Source organism: Mixophyes fleayi, chromosome 5 (genome assembly GCF_038048845.1).
Source record: "Mixophyes fleayi isolate aMixFle1 chromosome 5, aMixFle1.hap1, whole genome shotgun sequence".
NCBI lineage: Eukaryota > Metazoa > Chordata > Amphibia > Anura > Limnodynastidae > Mixophyes > Mixophyes fleayi.
The window spans coordinates 82,580,459-82,594,689 of NC_134406.1; positions in this window are offsets into that span (position 1 = coordinate 82,580,459).

The following is a 14,231-nucleotide window of genomic DNA, read 5'->3' on the forward strand; positions in this document are numbered from 1 at the left end:
CAATATATAATGACTTTGTTGAAACAGTTGTGGACAAAATATCAGATATTACAATATATTAGCATAAAGGGTAGGTTCACGTCTTAAAGGACAATTATACAGTTTTAAGAGGCAAAACCTCTATAAGAGATACAGTAGTGTGACGGTTTTTGTATATATATTGGAGGGTAGGAAGGAGGTGAGGATAGGGAAGGGTTAAGTTGAGGCCAAGTATAGGATTTCCGGTGGTCAAAAAATGTTCAATAAAAGCTAAAAGAAAAAAAGAAAATATCTAGGGGTAAGTTTACTAAACTGCGAGTTTGAAAAAGTAGAGATGTTGCCTATAGCAACCAATCAAATTCTAGTTATCATTTATTTAGTACATTCTACAAAATGACAGCTAGAATATGATTGGTTGTTATAGGCAACATCTCCACTTTTTCAAACCCGCAGTTAAGTAAATATACCCCAGTCTTTATTTATAGGAAGAGGGATTGTATGTCCTGTACATGGTTGAACATTGAACCAGGAACAGGGGGGAAGCATTATAGACAAACCAATCACAATATTTTTCCATAGATGCCAAGTACCATATTTTGTTGAGAAGTTCTTGTTTAGAAGAAGCTTCTGGATTTTTCCAGTTCCTCACTACTAGGCATCTGGCAGCATTGAGGATTTGAATAGATAATTTCTCAGGGTGTTTGTCTAGAACTTTTAGGGCTAAACCCAGAAGGAAGGACCATGGACATTTAGAGATATCAATATTAAAGTGACTTTACTGATGTGGGCAGCATAGTGGTTAGCACTTCTGCCTCACAGCACTGGGGTCATGAGTTTGATTCCCAACCATGACCTTATCTGAATTTGTTTGTGCTCCAGTTTCCAACCACACTCCAAAAACATACTAGTAGGTTAATTGGCAGCTACCAAATTGACCTTAGTCTCTCTCTGTCTGTGTGTGTGCGTATGTTAGGGAATTTAGACTCTAAGCTCCAATGGGACAGGGACTAATGTGAGTGAGTTCTCTGTACAGTGCAGCAGAATTAGTGGTGCTATATATGATGATGATGATGATGATGATGATGATGAGGGCAGCTACATTATTCCAAAAAGGAGTTATCATTAGGCAGGACCACCAGATATGAATGAAGGATCCTTGTTCAACACAGTTTCTCCAACACAGAAGTGTTATCATACATATTTCTCAACTTAGTGGGAACCAGATACCATCTAAAGTGTTTTTGTAAGCATTCTCTTTAACAAGGGATGAGATTGATGTGTTAGAAATCCTCTCTCTAATTGTTATCCAAGTATAATCATCTGGTGGTCTGCCCAAGTCAGCCTCCCATCTAACTTTATGTATAAGGGTGGAAGTTTGTTTGGAGGATGTAAGAAGATTATATATAATGGAGTTAATACCTCTTTGTATGGGTGTGTGAATACATAAAGATTTCAGTGAAGTTAGAGGTCTTACAATATCAGGCTTAGGGAGGGAGTTAAGATAGTGTTTTACTTGTAGGTAAGCAAATGGGTTGATTACTTGAAGGTGAAATTTCTCCCAAAGCGTTTGTGAGATATATTGGTTTGAGTCCAATCCGTCTCCAACCACTCTGATTCCCTTCTTTTTCCAAGCTTCAAATCGAGATACGCACTGCCCTGGAGAGAAAGCAGGATTGTCCCAGAGAGATATTATAGGAGAGGGAACTGAAGTGGCCTCAAAATGGAGTCTACCATAGTCCCATATCTGACAGGTGACTGAGGCGACTGGGTGTGATCTTAGTAAATGGGCTCTATTGTTTTTGACACGCATAGTGCCGAGCTTAACAATTTTGTTTTGCAACAGAAAGACTCCAGATCTATCCAACTCGGGCTTTGGCTTCTTGTAAATCATGCCACAGCTTCACTCAAATGTGAGAAATGCAATATAAATGTATATCAGGAAAACTCCTCCCTCCTTTAGATGTTGCGCTACGAAGAGTGGTAAAACTAGTACAAAGAGGTTTATTTTGCCAGATGAATTTAGATAACCAATGGTGTAATTGTATTCGGGAGTGTCTAGGAACTTTTACCGGAAGGGTTTGAAAGAGGTAGAGCAGTCGTGGCAGGGTATTCATTTTGAGGGTAACCATTCTACCTAACCATGAGATAATTATGTGTTGCCACTTGAATAGATCTAGCTTAATTGTTTTAATTAATTTGGGAAAATTTTCAACATATAAAGAATCGTATCTCGAAGTAATACATATCCCAAGGTATTTTAGTTTAGATTGTTGCCAAGAAAATGTAAAGTTATTTTTAAGAAGATCTAGGGTTGGGGGTGGTATATGAAGAGCTAGGGATTCAGTTTTAGAGAGGTTTATTGATATCCTGATATGGATCCATATATGGAGCGAGTGTTAAATAGATTCGGAAGAGAGATATGAACGGAAGTTAATGTAAGAAGAGTCTCGTCTGCAAATAAGCCTAGTTTATATTGCTCTTACTGTGACACCATTAATATCTGAGGAGGAGCGAATTTTGGCCGCTAGTGGTTCAATCACCAGGGCAAAGATCAGGAGAGAAAGAGGGCACCCCTGAAGAGTGCCATTTGCGATCAAGAATGGGATGAGAGTACTCCATTCACCGAAACCCTGGCTGAGGGACCGGAGTATAAGGCCTGGATTACCCAAAGAAAATTGCCATCAAAACCAAATTTCCTAAGGGTTTCCAGCTTAAACGGCCAAAGGCCTTTTCTGCATCTAGAGAAAGCACTAAGGCCATTGTTTTAGAAGAGTTAATACAATGAATGAGGTTGATGACTTTTTTGGTATTATCATGCACTTGTCTGAATGGTATAAAACCCACTTGATCTTTATGGACCAAGTGGGGCAATACAGCATTAAGACGATTTGCAAGTGCTTTCGTGTAAATATTGATGTCTGTGTTCAAGAGTGAAATGGCCCTATAATGTGTGCAGTCCAATTTATCTTTGCCCTCCTTTGAAATTACAATAATTCTGGCCTCGAGTTTCTCTAGAGAAGGAGCCAACCCTTAATAGACTGTTAAATAGATCTGTTAGATAAGACGAAATAGTTGTATTGTAAGTCTTATAGTAGTGAATCCGTTAGGACCAGGTGTTTAGTTGGATTTTAATTTTTTTGTGACTCCTTTCCAGGTCAGCAACATTTTTATAGGCTTCAAGTACCTTTCGAATTCTCAACTTTTTGGCATATGTAGCCCCCCTAAACAGGCAATCTCGAATAACAGACTTATGGGCATGCAAGAGAATCATGGGTAAAACTGACGGATCAGTGTTGGTTGAAATATAATGTTGCATTTCAGTGTCAATTTGAGGACCCACAACATACACTGTAGCCAGGCCATGGTCCAACCAGGTGCTAGGAAGAATATCAACATCAAGGATATGTTGAACTAAATCAACACAAAGAAATACAATGTCCAGCCTTGTGTGTACATCATGGACTGGAGAATATAAAGTAAAGTTCTTAACGGTGGGTTCTCTAACTCTCCAGCATCAAACAGGAGTTGTTGGGAAAGAATGGATCCCAAAGCCCTAGAGTAAATATTAATAGATAGAGGGCATTTTGATGCGCCAAGAAAATGCACTTCTACACTGAAGTGCAACTGGTAGGTGCAAAATGAACCCAACAGGTATAGGAAGCAACCTGGTTTCCAGCAGCAAGGAGCTTGTGCAAAAAATTCAAATACTTTTGAGAAGCATAACTCGCTGTGTGCTCTTCCACAAAGAAAGGAATGCCTCTAAAAGTATACCCACTTCACCACTTTTTTTAATTTCAATAATTACACCCTGCAATACAAAATCTTATAATTCAACTGCCCCACAAAATTAGGGCAATGGTGATTCTCTATACTTTACAAGGAATGCCCTTACTGTGCCCAACTCGGCCAAAATTGCTTGTATAAATCTCTGCTCCTCTTCAGAAATTGTCATCTTGCTCTACAAACTCATTCACTTGGGCTTGTAGGTTGTTCACTTGTAGGTTTAAGAAATAGAATTTTGCACTGCGTCTTCGCCATTTTTCACTTTATAAATGAGGTCCTCCAGCTCTAAAGAACAGTGCATGAGGCAACTGAGACCATAGATTCCTCATCACAAATGGATTAAAACTGGTGTACAAGCATAAAAATTTATTATTTCATCCCCCCTGGCAAATGATCAGATGACAGACAGCTGAAAGGAAAGAGACAAACCAGATTGGATAAGAGACCTGGATGCCTCATCGGTCAAGAATCCCCTGTCTGACCAATCTCTGTTAAATACAGCTTTCAGTTTAAATGTTGGGGGAATTGTTCATAAGAGACTGAATTAGGGTGGGATTAGCAAAAGCATTACAGGGTTGTAGGTGTTGTAATCACTTATCAGAGAGGCATGACATACATCCACTAGATTCATGCTTTGAAATGTAAACTTTAACCTAATTAATTAAAACAGAGACTCAGTAAGACCAAGATGTCTTGTTCTTTCAGGAATTGCCTCTCTACTTCTAAGTATAACAATATTTATCAGTTGGTGTGTCTAGGCTTAATGACTAACAGCATGCATTGTGAAACTGCTATAGACTGTCAATGTTTAGTTAAGTTCCCTCAGGCTGAGTGACTCAGTGTCAGGCAGCATTTTTATGGTGAACAGGTGTGACAGTCCTTTATTGTCTTTTGGAATGTAAACATGAGTGTGCACAGTGCTAGGCGTTTTAGTAAAAATGTATTACATTGTGTATGGATGGGTGGTAATCAAATTTCAGACTCAAATAATACAGACACAAGGTATATTGCCACTATAATGGCAACACTAAAAATACAGACAAGTAGGAAATTGAAAAATGTTATAAACAGTGACCCAGAAGAAATCTCAACACCATAAATACCTGTATGTGAGAAATACCAACACACATACAATGCCACAGTGTGATTGCTGACAGTGAAAATGCCGACAATCACACTACCAGCATTAAGAGGCCAATGCTAGCTGGTTCGGTGACTATATTGCTGTATACTGTATAAAAAATAGATGATTTAATTTTTTGATTTTTGTTCCCAACCTATACACACTATTAACCCTAGTGCTGCCAGCCTACTGCTGGTTTCAATGAAATCCGGGGGAGTAGACCAGCACTAGGTAAACCAGCCGGGGTCGGTGACACTACAGCAGGTGGAGATGCCACATGGGTTGCCTTGCCATTTTTATGAACAAACCCCAGGCTGTTCAGCACTGGACTGGATTCCTTAGGCAGTGGGGTCTGCAAAAAAATTGTGTGGGCCCCCCCTCTAGGAATACCCAGCCCAGTGCTGAAAGTACTAGAACTCTTCCTACACCCCTGGGGCGGTGGGTGTAGGGTAATAATGGCAAAGAAATTGTAAAACAAGAAAAAAAACACCATTCTAGTTTGTGGAACTACAAGTCCCAGCCAGCATGGGCTGCCATTAACAGTCTAGGCATGCTTGTGCTTGTAGAACTACAAGCACCAGCATACCCATGGCAGTCAGGGCATGCCGGCACTTGAAGAACCACAAATGCCATCATGCCCTGACACCCAGGACTTGCTGAGACATGTAGTGCCACAACCTGAAATGTTAAATTAAATAAAAATTCCCCAAATACTTGTCATCAGATGTCTTCATCTGTTCTTCTAAGCTTACAATCCAATAATGGTTGTAACCATGTTCAAAACAGACCATAATATTGTCAGAGGTCCTCTAGCTGTCGAAAAAAATAACTTTCCAGATCCAGGAGTAGTTCAAAAATAATAAAGGACAAAATAAATTATATTCCAAAAGTCCATTTAAATATCTTCTTGTCTTCGTTTAAAAGACTGCCTTTTTGTATCCAAAATGAAAAATCTTCTTCTCTTTAGTCCAAAGGAAGTCATAATAATCCACAGGGCCGGATTAAGGGAATGGAGGCCCCTGGGCTAAGGGGGCCTCCATTCCCCCGTGAGGGCTCCCCCCGTGATCCGAGCCGCCCCAAGGCACTTGCCTCCTTCTCCTGGCATTGCAGTCCTTCCCCGGCGCGCTGTACGCTCTTTACTGAGGAGATCTTGTGAGAGTGAGACTCACGAGATCTCCTCAGTAAGGAGACTACAGCGCCCCGGGAAAGGACCGCAGTGAAAGTGCTCAGCACCTTTGATCACCCCGACCGATCAATACTGCTGCTGAGCACTTTCAAGGGCCCCCTGGATGCCCGAGGCCCCTGGGCTGTAGCCCAGTTAGCCCTATGGTTAATCCGGCCCTGATAGTCCATAGGAAAAGGCAAAAAAACCCTGTATTGCTGCCGGACCCGCTGCATTGCCCTCTTAATGCCAGCAGTGTCATTGTCAGTATTTTCACTGCAAAAATCATACTGTTGGTATTTTATGTGTGTCAGCATTTCTTACATATGGGTATTTATGGTGTCGGGATTTCTTATGGGTCACTGTTTATAACTGTTGGCATTTTACCGACAGTATTCTTTATGTCTGTATTATTTGTATCCCAAATTCATACTACACCCGTATGGTTAGGTGAGAATTCCTTGACCTCTGATTTACAAATTGCAAAGATTCCAAACTGTACACTTCTCCTGAGCAGTGAATTTATACCATTGCAACAGCAATTCCAGTACAATCTATCCAGACACAAAATATTACCTGGGTATAAATTAGAAAATACAAAATAAATATTTTCCTATTTTAAAACGCTAATCAAAATGGATGTATTAACTCGTTATTTTACTTGCATCATATGTCACATGGGTCACTTTCCCATAGTCTTCATGCTGGACACAGACATCAGGATTAGTGTTAATTTGATGCTGCACATATAATTTGTAGATGACCACAAATACAGGCCCACAGAATTCATCTGCTGATCAAAATCATTCTCTGGCATTGCACTGCATTGTGATAGCACCAGCAAAATTGTTGCATGTATGGCCAGCTTTAACCTTGTTTAAAGGTGTGTTACACTAGGGTGTCAGCACCTCTTGCATTCAATCTGAAATTGGTGATGTCTGGGATGTACCCATATTTAAATTGTGCATGCATACAGAACGTTAATTTTTTTATACAGTTAGCAAGACTCTGTTCAGTTCAGTTAATGGCGTCCTATTCAGCACTTTAAAATTACATGAAAAATGCATGAAAACCACATATTTTATTTGAATGCATTTTTTTAAATTAGGTTTTCGTATTCAGAGGGACTCTATTTGCTTCAATATAGACCTGAAGAACACATGAAAAACGTATGAAAAGCTCATGTGTTTTTTTTATGCATTTTTAATGAACTCAGCAGGACTCCATTCTTTTAATTGAATGGAACTCATCAGGTACCTGGCTCCACTTCTCTTTGTTTCAACTTCATTGCATTTAGAGCATACTTGCCAACGTTTTACACCTTAAGTGTGAGGACGGAACGAGGCGAGGCACTGAGAATTGTGTCAATATGGACCGGCAACGCAATGATGCCAAAGCCTAATTTTGACACGGGTGAGGGGTGGGGGGCAAAATTACGCAATTCACAAAGGAAGTGGGCAGGATTCAGGAGTTTCCCGGACATTCTGTCACACGCCGCTCACCCACGGCTGCCACCCGGTAACCTAAGTATCATTCATTCCTCATTCCCTGCTTCTTCCCCGGCTGTCAGGCCAGCAATCGGCTCTGCACATGCGCAGGTGATCATCTCACCTGTGTTCACCTGTCCCGCTCATCCATTGGCTACCTCTCATTTATAAGGCTCCTCCCAGCTCCTCTGAATGCTGGTTCTTCTCGTCAGACTCCTGGCCAGGAAGCTCATGCACTCTGCTGTGCAATCACCTACTACCTGCTACACTCGTTAGGGGTAACTCCTGCAGTTCATCGCTGTCATCTCTCCAAGCATGCCGCTGCAATCACCTATTACCTGCTCCACTCGTTAGTGGTAACTACTGCAGATCATCGCTACCATCTCTCCAAGTGTGCTGCTGCAAATCACCTACTACCTGCTCCACTCATTAGTGGTAACTAGTGCAGATCATCGCTATCATCTGTCTAAGTGTATTGCCGCAACTCACCTATTACCTGGTCCACTCGTTAGTGGTAACTACGGCAGATCTTCGCTATCATCTCTCCAAGTGTGCTGCTGCAATTCACCTATTATCTCTCTGTTTACTATCACTGAGCATCACTCAGTACTCCTAGTCATTTGGAGCTATCTAGTGCCTACATTCTTCTCTGTACTCAGTTCTCTATCATTGCTTACTGGGAACTCCCCTAGAGGGCCGCAAGCTGAAGGGTGGAAGCTGCCAAGCTCAAATTCACTTGCGGGAACCTCTGGTTAAAACCTTCCACTTTGTTAGATTCCGCACTCTGGGTGAAGTGACACCAATCCCAGGCAGAACAGAAGGATCCTACTCATCCTAGGGAATCCTGACAGTAAGAACCAGCCATGACGGATACCGATAGAGAACCTTCAGCTAAAGATCCAATCCAACATCTCGTTGGAAGGTAAGAACGGCAAGCTACTATACAAATGCAAGTATTACAATGTTTGCAATCTCTGGCTACCCGCTTGGATGCCCTTCAAGTAACTCCTCCATCTCCAGCCGCGTTCAAGCTCCGGCTCAGCCACTTGTAGTCCAGGCATCTCCTGCTTCCTCCACGTTACGCCTACTCCTTCCAAATTTGATGGGGACCCCAAGCAGGGGCGGATCTAGACAATTGTTCTACCCGGGGCGATTTTAGGGGGGGGCAATTTAGGCCCCGCCCCCTTTCTGACTTCTAAGGCTGCCGGCGGCTGCACACTATGTGCAGGTCCGCTCGGCAGTGACAGTGTGCTGCCCGGCTGCTCTGATTGTGTTTTAAACACAGGTTAACAAAAGGAAGAGAAAAAGAATGATCTCATGGGGCACTCATAATGGATATAGGGATATATATATAAATCATGTTTTATCTGTTAAGGACTTTCCCTGAATAAATCTTTATTAATTTTCATAAACTTGTGTCTAGTAGCGAAATATTAAAACTTGTAATTGATTTACACACTGAATAAAGGAAACGGTTAAAAAGACAAATACTCTTTGTCTGGCCGCGACGCTGCTCTTTTATTATAACCAAACTCAATGTATCTTGTCACATGACATATTATATATAATAGTGGATATCTTGTCTGTACCACATCGCTCTAAAAAACTATCATATCTTAGCTTGCCACCTTATTAATACATCTCCTTGGTAGAGACAAAATTATTTAATCAAATAGATGAGAAAGCGCTTTAGTAATGTATGTATATATGCACACACCGCTCACAGGACTTCTGAAATTCCTATTGTATCCACTATATATTTCATGCTTTCCATTCTAAATAACATGGCATAAGTCCCATGCGTGAGGATTATCCCCTTATATTAGCATGGAGAACTGACCACCAATAATCCTTCCTTATTGATAATATTGGATTTAGTGATCTCAATCTGCGGGACCATCCCGCTAGGGAGGCTGATCTAGATCTAATTTTCTGAGCTGCTAATTCTAGCTATCCTTGTCAGCGCTTGTCACCTCTAACTATTCCTAGCAAGGCAAGCACAAATTTTGATACTCCTATTAAATAAGGCTTTATGGAGCTTATTAGCAGGGATTGGTAAGATCAGAGCAGCGAGTGCGGCGTCCGCCGACGCGCGTTTCGCTATTAGCTTTAACTTAGGCTAACTTGCCTAAGGGAAGCATGAAATATATAGGGCCGCGACCTCAAGGGTGAAAACCTTCCACTTTGTTAGATTCCGCGCCTCTGGGTGAAGTACCACCAATCCCAGGCAGAACAGAAGGATCCCACTCAACCTACTGAATCCTGACACATTCCTGGGAGAGTGGGCAAGGAGATGTCAGATGGTACAGTCAGCAAGAGGTGTAGATCCAGCAATCAAATAAACCAAAGTATTTTACAAATTCCGGCGACCCTGCTTCTGGCTAAACATGCAGTTTTCTCACTAGACACTGGCCACTATCTAGCATCTGTCGCCCTGCACACAACACATAACCAGCTATTTATGCTTTCCTCCAAGCAATAACTAACTACTGAACCAGAAATGAATTACCCCATGTGCTCCACCGGTGAACCTGTGTTCAATGTGCAGAGAATTGTGAAAGATTAACCCTGCCTGCAGCTAGAGCCCTCAAAATCCCAGAGAAACTATCATTCTCTTTTAACAGTCCATAACAAACTACCCTTTTTGCCACATACCCATCCCCTTAGCGTTGCTAACCTAGGTGACGTGAATATTTTCTGGTGAGAGCATTCGCATTTTTATGCTTACTTCCCAGTCTATGCTCCATGGTGAAGTGGAAAGGCAGCAATGCCAAGAAGCATCGGTTCCCTTTGGCATTGACCTCTTTGTTCATTTGCATCCACTTTAATGGTAGATGGTCCATCACCAGGGTAAACTCTCCCCCCCCAGGGCTTCCACAGCCCAGTTGATGGCATGACATTCTTGTTCAACAGTCCCATACTTATTCACCCTAGGTAAAAGCTTGCAACTGAGATACAGGATGGGTTTCTCCTCCCATTCACATTTTGGAAAAGTACTGCACCCAGAACTACTGTTAGGGATTCTCAGTGTGAAAACCATAGAGAATAGTTGTAAATGCAAACAGAGTGTCTTTTTTTAGAACTCCGGCCACATAGGTTATAACCAAATGCATTCAATGATAATTACATCTATCACAAGTCCATAGGTACAACAGATAATGCTGGAAAGATATTAGCAGACAGGAGGAATGCACATGGTAATGCTGGTAAGATGTATTAGCAGAGAGGTACCAAAGCACTTGATAATTGCTTACAGTAACAAAAGAATTTAATAGTGTTGGTTAGGTATATTGCAGACAAGAACAAAAGTACTTGATAGTTCTGGTTACCAGGATAAGCAGATGAACTGGAGAACAGGCACAATAGGTGAAGTGAAGACAGCAGGAGACTGGATTACCAGGTTAGCCAGGCACGAGTCACTGGATGTTCCATAGTAGAATCAGGCAAAAGGAAGGTCAGGCAGCCAGGGGTCAGAAGCTGAAAGATCCACAGTATACCAGGGAGTAAGCAGGAGCAAGGTCAAACGAAGTTGGAGACTGGGTCACAAGAGGAGGAGCATAATGTAGGAACAAAGCAGGAGTCAAATACCAGGGAGATAGTCAGGCTCCAAATAGGAGTATCACAGAGCAGCAGAGACAAAGGCAAATAAACTGGAACTGGCCTGTTAAAAGACCAGCTGATTAAGATACACATCAGATGATGAGGGCTTAACCCCTTGCAGGCAAGGAGAAACTGTCCAGGTATAACAGCAGCACCTTTGATAGCACAGAGGTACCTCAAACCTAATTAAAAATAAGTCCTAACACCTAATCAAGAAGACTGAAGACAAAATTTCTCATTGAAATTGAGTGTTTGTAGCACCAATGCTGTACATAGAGCCATTCTTAGGTCCCCCAGGCAGCTTCTGACAACTCAGACCAGATTAGGTTGTCTGGACAGGCTTTCTTAAGAAGCTCTATGAGTGGAGTAGCCCGAGTGGCAAAGTTCTCCACAAACCAGCAGTAATATCCTACCAAGCCAAGAAATCTCTGTTGGGTCTCTCTCTCTGGCTCAGGACAATTCTTTATGGCTTTCACTTATTGACCTAGGCTTGATTTTTCCCTGTCCAACTACAATCCCAGGTATTTTGCATTGCTGGCATGGCCAATACACATTTCTCAGGATTGGCAATAAGACCAAGTGCCCTCAAAGATTCCAACACAGACTCCACTTTGAGAAGATGTGATTCCCAGTCTTGTGTGTAGATGACTGTGTGGTTGTATATTCCCTATGTGGCTTTAAGAGGTTATCCATAGCAGAATGGAACGTGGCAGGTGCCTACAAGACAACATCTTATATTCTAATAAGCCATCAGATATAGAAAATGCAGTTTTAGGCTTGGCAATTCCCCTTTGTGAGGTCTAAAGTAGTCAGATATTAACTTCCAGCTAAGTTCTCCATTGGCCTTTTGGACTTAAGACTATTCCACTTGCTGGTGGATTCTTCCACAATACCTAGTTGAATCATGTTTTCAACTTCTCGCTTCACCGCAGCCCATCTAGCTTCAGGTATACGGTAGGGACGTTGCTTAACTACTACCCCAGGGGGTGCGATTATGTCATGTTCCTTAAGAGTGGTACTCTCAGGAATAGTAGAAAAGACGTCCCTGTATCCAACCATAATTTCTACCACTTGCTGACAGTACCGCCTACCACTTGCTAGACGGTAATGTATAGCAGCAGATAAGTCACACAAGACCAAGGGGTATATTTACTAATCTGGGGTTTAAAAAAGTGACTGGGCTGTCTTGCGGCCTTTTACTTGCACCTCTCAGGTGCAAGTGCTGATTACCAGCAAAATCACTGGTAATCTGGAAAACCCGGTGAACAGGCCTCATGGATGGAGCCCGCCCTACTCTCTCCAACCATAAACACAAGGACCCTTTCTCTGCTTTTCCACAAGCCGATAGTCCTCCAGCCGCTCACAGCTACTACAACACAGACATTTTCCTGGGGTTTTAAAAACAGTAGGATATATATATATATATATATATATATATATACACACACACACACACACACAGGGCTTTTTTTGTCATAGAACGCTCAGAATGGCGTTCCGGCACCTTTTTTCCATGGGTTTTTAAAGTTAATTATTTAACATTTTTTTTTCTCTGCGGTGCTGCTACAGTGCAGCACCGCATCTTAATGTGTGTCGTGCTTCCGGCTCCGGCAGCGTCGTGACGTCATGACGCTGCCAGTGAGAGGAGCTGCGATCAAGCAGAGAAGTGAGAAAAGAAGCATAGAAGGTAAGTACCACACTACAGAAAGCGGTGGAGGGGCGCAGAAAGAGAGGGTAACAGAAAAACGAAGGGGCAGAAAAAGTGGGCTACAGAAAAACGAGGGGGGCAGAAAGAGGGCTACAGAAAATTGAGGGGGCAGAAAGAAAGGGCTACAGAAAATGAGGGGGCAGAAAAAGAGAGCTACAGAAAAATGAGGGGGCAGAAAGAAAGGGCTACAGAAAATTGAGGGGGGCAGAAAGAGAGGGCTACACAAAAATAAGGGGGCAGGAAAAGGTGAGTTCTGGCACCTTTTTATATATATATATATATATATATATATATATATATATATATCTCACAGTTACAGCATTAAATAGACCATAGTCAGCATCGATAGATATCTTCATGTTAATAATGCAGAGCATGGCATTTTAATGGAAACGACATATCAGAAAACTTAATGTTCATAACTTATGGCAGTGTCACGACCACCGAAGGTAATTAGGATCCCGTACTAACCCTGATTAGCACCGGCCGACCAGAAGTGTGGAATCTAACGAGTTCCCCAGTGTTCACCAAGAATCACTGCAAGGCAAGATGGACTTTGCTGCAGAGAACTCACAGGTTGCAGTAGCCTGGGCTGTCTCAGGATGTAGTACTGTGGACAGAAGGATAGTAGGTGGGAGTACACAGGAGTCAGAACCGGTTCAGACAAGCAGGTTTCGGTACACGGGTAATCAGGCAGAGAATAGTCAGACGGACTGAGATCCGGTACACAGGTAATGAGGCAGAGAATAGTCAGGCAGGCTGTGATCTGGTACACAGCTAATCAGGTTAGTGATGGTCAGACAGGCAGGAATTCGGTACACAGGTGTTCAGGCAGAGAAAACTCACCAGGAGAACAAGGGCTGAAGCTTACACACAAGGAGCAGCTGCAGGAGTCAAAAGCATGGCAACAAAGTTGCTCTGACACAGCACAAGTGTCAGAGTGAAGTTTATGAAGTGGGAGAGATTTGGAAAGCCTGCTCCGACAGTCGAGTCATGTGACCTGACACCTGGAAGCGTTGCACAACAGCACGAGCGGGAATGGTGCTGGAGCAAGAATGGGTAAGTTTGTTATAGGGAGCCACCCCTGTGATGGTGATACTATGAAAAGATAATAGATGGGTCATCAACACATATAGTTTGATACCGTATAGTGTCTTCAAAACAAGTTTTAATACGTTGTATAAGCGGGTCTGACAGAGTGTCAATCAATGTTTCCCACACCTGAAAGAAGGCCTGAAAATGTTTCTCTTTCGTCATAGAGGCCTCCACTCAGTCCATTCTGGAAAATATGGTATAAATTCTCTCTAAACAGAGAGGGCGCATGGGACAATCTCTGGACCCATATCTAGAGGACACCTTTCCTAGCGGCGTTGAAACAGCTAACAACAG